The sequence below is a fragment of the Trichosurus vulpecula genome, chromosome 7 (genome assembly GCF_011100635.1).
Source record: "Trichosurus vulpecula isolate mTriVul1 chromosome 7, mTriVul1.pri, whole genome shotgun sequence".
NCBI lineage: Eukaryota > Metazoa > Chordata > Mammalia > Diprotodontia > Phalangeridae > Trichosurus > Trichosurus vulpecula.
Window position 1 is genome coordinate 192,971,580 of NC_050579.1, and position 7,887 is coordinate 192,979,466.

Here is a 7,887-nt window from a genome sequence, read left to right on the forward strand (position 1 = left end):
AGAAAGAATCCAACCATAGAAAGCTATTATGGGAACAGAGAAGACCAGGGTCCATCTTCAGAAGAGGATTTTGAAGCAAAGAAACACCTTTCTACCCCAAAGATTAACGTCAAGTAGTCACCTGCCCCCCTCCCCCAAATTCATAGAAGGTCTTAAAAAAGACTTTAAAAATCAAATGACAAAGATGGAGGAAAAACTTTAAAAAAAAAAAAAAAGAAGAATCCAAGAAAAAGAAGATGATTATAAAAGGAAAGTCAGCCAGTTAGAAGAGGAGATCCAGAATCTTAAGGAAGAAAATGACACCTTGAAAGTTAGAATTGGGCAAGGCAAAGCTGGTGAAATCATGAGATCAAGAAATAATTAAACAACATATGAATAATGAAAAAATAGAAGAGGAAGTGAAACTTCTTGTAAGAAAAACAACAGATTTGGAGAATAGATCAAGAAGAGAAAACATAAAAGTAATCAGATCAACTGAAAGCTATGATCAAAAAGGAATCTTGTTAACACAGGATCTAGCAGCTTCCACATTAAGGGATCTAACAGCTTGGAATACAATATTCTGGAGGTCAATGGAGCTAGGATTAAAACCAAGAATCACCTACCCAGCAAAACTGAGTATCATGCTCCAAGGCAAAATATGGATTTTCAATAAAATAGAGGACTTTCAAGCTTTCTCAGTGAAAAGACCAGAACTGAATAGAAAATTTGACTTTCAAACACAAGAATCAAGAGAAGCATGAAAAGGTAAACAAGAAAGAGAAATTATAGGGGACTTACTAAAGTTGAACTGTTTTGTATACATTCCTACATGGAAAGATGATGTATACGATTCATGAGACCTCAGTATCAGAGTAGCTAAAAGGAATATGCATATATATATATGTGTATATGTATATATATATACATATATATACATATGTGTGTATATGTAGGTATATATGTAGGTATATGTATATATATGTATATATATATATATATGTATATATATATATAGACAGAGGGCACAGGGTGAGTTGAATATGAATGGATGATATTTAAAAATATAAAATCAAATTAAGGAATTAGAGAGGAATATAGTGAGAGAGGGAGAAAGGGAGAGATAGAATGGGGTAAATTATCTCGCATAAAAGTGGCAAGAAAAAGCGGTTCTGTAGGAAGGGAAGAGGGGGCAGGTGAGGAGGAATGCGTAAATCTTGCTCTCATCAGATTTGACCTGAGAAGGGAATACCATACACACTCAATTGGGTATCTTACCCCACAGGAAAGAAGGAGGAAGAAGATAAAAAAGGGGGGACGATAGAAGGGAGGGAAGACAGGAGGAGGAGGTAATCAAAAACAAACACTTTCGAAAATGGACAGGGTCAAGGGAGAAAATTCAATAAAGGGGGATAGGTTAGGAAGGAGCAAAATATAGTTAGTCTTTCACAACATGAGTATTGTGGAAGGGTTTTATATAATGATAAGTATGTTGAATTGCTTGCCTTCTTAGGGAGGGTGGGAGGGGAGGGAAGAGGGGAGAGAATTTGGAACTAAATGTTTTAAAAACAGATGTTCAAAAACAGACAAAAAAAAGTTTTTGCATGCAACTAGGAAATAAGATACACAGGCAATGGGGCATAGAAATTTATCTTGCCCTACAAGAGAAGAAGGGAAAGGGGGATGGGAGGGAAGTGGGGTGACAGAAGGGAGGGCTGATTGGGGAACGGGGCAACCAGAATATACACCATCTTGGAGTTGGTGGGAGGGTAGAAATGGGGAGAAAATTCATAATTCAAACTCTTGTGAAAATCAATGCTGAAAACTAAATATGTTAAATAAATTAAATTTAAAATTCTAAAAAAAAAATAAAAAAAGGAATTTTGATGCAATAATATGAGAAATAAGTGAAGAAAATTGTCCTGAAGCATTAGAACAAGGGGGGAAAGTAGAAATAGAAAAAATCCATTGATCACCACTTAAAAGAGACCCTATGAGGAAAACTCATGGGAGTATTTCAGTCAAATTCTGAAACCCCCAGCTCAAGGATAAAATATTAAAAGCAAGAAGAATAAGACAATTTAAATATGATGGTGCCACAGTTAGAATCACACAAGACCTAGTAGCAGAGATATTAAGGGACCCCAGGTCTTAGAACACTACATATTGAAAAGCAAAAGAACTGGGGTTCCAGCAGAAAATATACCCAACAAAGTTAAGCATAATCCTGAATAAAAAATAAATGGACATCTGATCAACTTTCAAGACTTTGTTAAAAAAATCTGAACTTAATAGAAAATTTGACATACAAGAGCCAAGAGAAACATATGGTACATACCAAAGACATATCCCATACAAGGGATTCAATAAGGACAGACCATTTACTTTTTATGCATGTAAAATGTGTGTCTAAGATTCTTTTTAATAATTAAGTAGTTCATAAGAAAGATTGGGGTAAACCTGAGTGTAATATGAATTTAAAAAGCAAAACCACTTAGGAACAGTTAAAAAGAGTATTTTAGACACATGAGGTGCAAGAGGAAGAATTGATACCGAAGAATTAGATAGGGGAGGAGGGCTGGTAGTTCTGGTAACCTACTTTCATTGGGAATGGATTAAAAGGGAACAGTACATAAATATTTAGAAGAGTATAAAAATCTTCAAAATTCAGGGGCAGCTAGGTGGTACAGTGAGTAGAGCACTGGCCCTGGAGTCAGGAGGACCCGAATTCAAATTCAGCCTCAGATACTTGACACATGTACTTGCTGTGTGACCTTGCGCAAGTCACCAAATCCCAATTGCCTTGCCTTCCCTCTTCCAAAAAAAAAAGTCTTCTAAATTCAGAAGAAATAAAATGGTAGGGGCATAGGAAGAGGAGAGGACAAGGGAGGGATTTTTAGAGAGGAGGGTGAGGGAAATGGGAGGATAGGGGAGGGAATCTTGAAGGGGGGGCAGACAAGTAATAGGAAGGAAAGGTAGAAGTTAAGTAGAGGAGGCAGGAGGGATAGGAAACAAGAGATATGAACAAGCATAACAACAAAGATCAGGAGTAGAATGTGTTTGGGAAAGTATATGTCTATATATGTATGTATATATGTACAGTATATATATATATCTGTATCTATAGCTATAAAGAAATATATCCACATTTAGTTGTAGGGGGGAGGGTAGGAGGAAAGAACAAAGTAAAAAAGTGCACAGCAGAGAACAAAAGAAAACTGACAAGGAAGCAAAGAAAAGATGGACAGCTCTCAACACAACATGTAGTATTTATCCTACAGGCTTTCTTGAAATGAACATTTATTGTTACACATTTTTGAATCCTCTCTTATGTTGTGCTATGCACATGGCATGCTTTCCCCACCCCTCCATGCCTTTCTTACTTTGTATTTAAGTTCCAATATTTAAGTTTATGATATGTTTTTGTTTCTTTTCTCTATTCTTGATTTGTGTTCTGGTGTTTAAGTCTAAAATAAAAAAAAAAAAAAAGAAAAGCAATGGTATATAAAGAACATGGTATACAAAGAACAATGGTATGCAAAGATTGACCCATGGAGTCAATAAATGGAAATGGAATGAAAAAAAAAAAAAGAAAGAGTGTGATCACAAAAATCCTGGAAGAAGGGAATACCTAGGAGGAAAAGGTGGCCAACAATGCTGTAGAGAGAACAAGATAAGGACTAAGAAATGTTCATTAGATTTGGCAATTAAGAGGTTATTGGTGGCCTTGGAGATAGAAATTTCAGTTAAATAATAGCTTTGGAATGCAGACTGTTGTGGATACAATAGTGAGTGAGAAGAGATAAATTATAGGCAAAGAGTTTGGACAGCTTTTTCTTGGCTCCAGCATGGTGGTAGGGTTAAGGTGGGGAGGGGAGAGAAGATTCGTAAGATCATATAATTATAGATCTAGTATTGGAAGAGACCTTAGAGGTTATTCAGTTGAACATTCTTATTTTATAGATGAGGAAACTGAGGCCTGGAGAAAATAAATGACTTTCCCAAGATCATGATGGGGGAATAAGGTAGAAAGGTAAGGAAGGTAGCAAGGTTTCTCATCTTTGGACTAGATGATCTCTATCTAATGTTTCTTTTTGCTCTATGATAATAGGGGAAATAAACATTATATAAAGTAATTTGGGTGGGAGCGATATATACATGAATTCCCAGGTTCACTCTGAAGTCACTTTATTCTTTAGACTCTACAGTTAATAGATTTTGTAATCTTTTCAGCTTCTTTTAATGTATGTATGTATGTATGTATATGTAAGCATTTATATATATATGTAAAGTTGAAAATAATTCTAATATATACTATGTAAGGATTCTTAGCTTTGTTTTCATTGAAATATGCAGTATGTATGACCAAAGGGCAATCAAACTGTGCATACCCTTTGATTCAACAATACCACTACTAGATCTGTGTCTCAAAGAGATCATAAAAAAAGGAAAAGGATCTACATGTATAAAAATATTTATAGCAGCTCTTTGTGGTGGCAAAAAAATTAGAAATTGAGGGGATGCCCATCAATTGGGGGATGGCTAGACAAGTCATGATATATGAAGGTAATAGAATACTATTGTGCCATAAGAAATGATGAGGTGGATTTAAAAAAAAAACCTAGAAAGAATTACATGAACTGATGCTGAGTGAAGTGAGCAGAACCAGTAGAACATTGTACACAGTAACAGCAATATTGCTCAATGATGAACTATGATTGACTTCGCTCCCCTCAGCAATACAATGATCCAAGACAATTCCAAAAGACTCATGATGTAAAATGCTATTTATTCACATCCAGAGACAGAACTGATGGAGTCTTAAAGCAGATTAAAACATTCTATTTTCAGTTTCTTTATTTTTTTCATAGTTGTTCTTTTTGTTCTGTTTCTTATTTCACAACCTGATTAATATGGAAATATGTCTTACATGATTGTACATATATAATCTATATCAAATTGCTTATTATCTTAGGGAGAAGGTAGGGGAGACAGAAAGATGGAGAAAAAATTGGAACTCAAAATGTTATTAAAATGAGTGTTAAAATTGCCTTTACAAGTAATTGGAAAAAATAAAATACCATTAAATTGGCAGTCAAGAAAAAAGAAAAAAATTTGTAATTTCTTAATTCTTAAGAGACAATTAAATAAATTTGAAGTTATAGCTCTTTGTTAGGGTAGGTATTTCTGTTTTTATTTATCTTTATTTAGGATTAATTATTTGATGAAAGCCATTGATAAAATAACATCCCACTAAAGGTTTTCTCCAAACATCTGTTTGCAGTATCTCTTTAGAATGTGGTTTTTCCTTCAATTACATAAGGACATTCAGACAGATGTTTGATCTGGAAAAGGATTTTGATCCATGTTTTAGAATTTTTGGCAAGTTAGATAAAGCTTAGGAAAACTTACATTGACTTATCCAGTTATCTGCTTGATATTAGTCATCTTTCAGGCATATTGGGTACCAGTGAGTTTGGGACATTCTTCCTCTCCCCTTCCACTAGGTCATTCCACCATCACCCTTACTCTGACCCAGACTCAAAGACTAGATTGGAAAGACTGAGGGAGCACATTCAGTATGGTGGTGGGGCCCATCTCCCAACAGAATCAGGGTGCCACTGTGTACGTGGGGGGCCCAGATGGGAAGGTCAGTGAATGGCTGCTGTGGGAGCTCTTTCTGCAGGGTGGGCCCATGGTCAACACTCACATGGGTGACAGGGTCACAGGGCAGCACCAAAGCTATAGATTTGTGGAATTCTTGAGTGAGGAGGATGCTGACTATGCCATCAAGATCATGAACATAATCAAACTGTATGGGAAGCCCATATGAGTAAACAAAGAGTCAGTTCATAACAGTTAGAACCTGGATGTTGGGGTCAACATTTTCATAGGGAACCTAGATCCTGAGGTCAATGAGAAGCTGTCCTATGATACCTTCAGTGCCTTTGGGGTTATTTTGCAGACTCCCAAGATCATGTAGGACCCTGACACGGGCAACTCCAAGGACTATGCCTTTATTAATTTTGCTTCATTTGATGCCTCTGATGCAGCAATTGAGGCCATGAATGGGCAATATCTGTGTAATCAACCTATCGTGGTATCTTATGTTTTTAAGGACTCTAAGGGTGAATGCCATGGCTCTGCAGATGAGCCACTTCTGTTGGCACAGAACCTGTTGTCTCAGGCAGATTAGCCAAAGCAGCTATTTGCTGATGCACCAACCCCACTCTCTGCCCCTAATCCTGTTGTGTCTTCCTTGGGATCTGGGCTTCCTCCACCAGGTATGCCCCCACCAGGCTCATTCCCACCTCCAGTGCCACCTCCTGGAGCCCTTCCTCCAGGAATGCCCCCAGCCATGCCTCCCCCACCTATGCCTCCTGGGGCTGGAGCCTGTGGCAATCCATCAGCAGGAACCCCTGGGGCAGGACATCCTGGACACAGACACTCACATCCTCATCCATTCCCACCAGGTGGGATGCCTCATCCCGGTATGTCTCAGATGCAACTTGCCCACCATGGTCACCATGGCTTGGGACACCCCCAGGCTCCCAGGGACAGCCTCCTCCATGACCACTATCAGGAATGCCTCATCCTTGCTCCCCTCTTATGGGAATGCCACCCCAATGGGACCCCCTTTTGTATCTTCCATGGGTCACCCAGGCCCCATGCCTCCCCATGGTATGTGAGGACCTCCTCCGTTAATGCTCTCCCACAGATACAGCCATCACCCTCAACATCTACCCTATGGCTATCAAAGAGGGCTCCTTCCCCCATGCCCACCCTCCCACTGACTGCCAGTACCCCCTCATGGTCCACTTCGAAGTCCTCTTCCTCAGTAGAGCCAAATTTCTCTACAACCTATTGCACTCCTCTGAGACTCCCCCTGTCTTTTGGACCAGTCAGAGGAACTGTTGCCCCCCGGGCCTGGGGCACCCCTTTCTTCCTCAAATTTGTCTTTTTTTCCAGTGTTATTTTTTCCCCCCACTGGACTTTTTTCTATGTTGGGCTCCACTTCTTCCCCAAATATTGACTGTGTATAAAGCTGGATGCCTTGTTTAAAAAAAATAGATTGAGGCCTATAAAATTCTTCTGGGTCTCTGCAACAATATAAGGCACATGATATATTCTCTACGGATCACTGAAACACATAGGGCATCTAGTTGAAAGTCTGGAAAAAATTTCTGGGTTTTTCTTTCTAAGAACAACAAAATCCTCTGAGTCACTAAATACAACATGTGGTACCCACAATTTTCCCAGTGAATTCCTGCCATTTCTAAGGTAACACAAATCTAATTTCTAACTCATTTAACAACAGAACAAGCAGGTTCAGTGGGAGAGGATAGAACACAGGATTAGGTAATCCTCAAACATGTGTGAGGCTCAGCTAAAGTGATTTAGAACTTTGGTAATTACTAAGGATTTCTAGACCAGCAAAGGAAACTTATTAGGATATGATGTGTTTATCTTATGGACCTATATAAAATTCAAATAGTAAAGCATCCTTGGGGTTGCATATTGACTTAGAAAACCACAAATTAACATTATCTATGTTGTGTTGTACTTTATTTTGTTAAATATTTTCCAATTACATTCTGAATTGGACTGCCCTGGGGAAGTTTGTCATCTGCATGGACCCCCTGGTCCCCAGTTTGACACTTTTACTATAGTTCATAAGAATTTCCCAGTATGGCAAGAAGGATAGATTAATTAATTTTCCATTACTTTTTTTTGGTTCTTTTATTTTTTAATTATATATTTTATTTTATTTATTTTTAACAGTATTTTATTTTTTTCCCCAGTTACATGTCAAGAAAAATTTTAGAATTAATTTTTACAAGATTTTGAGTTTCAAATTTTTCTCTCTCCTTCCTTCCCTTCCCCTCTTCTGAAAATGGTAGGCAGTTT

At 37.8% G+C, this 7,887-nt stretch overlaps 1 pseudogene; it reads left to right on the forward strand.

Moving 5' to 3' along the window:
- Nucleotides 1–5,560: 5,560 nt before the first annotated feature.
- Nucleotides 5,561–6,821, forward strand: LOC118856101 (annotated as a pseudogene).
- Nucleotides 6,822–7,887: the final 1,066 nt, after the last annotated feature.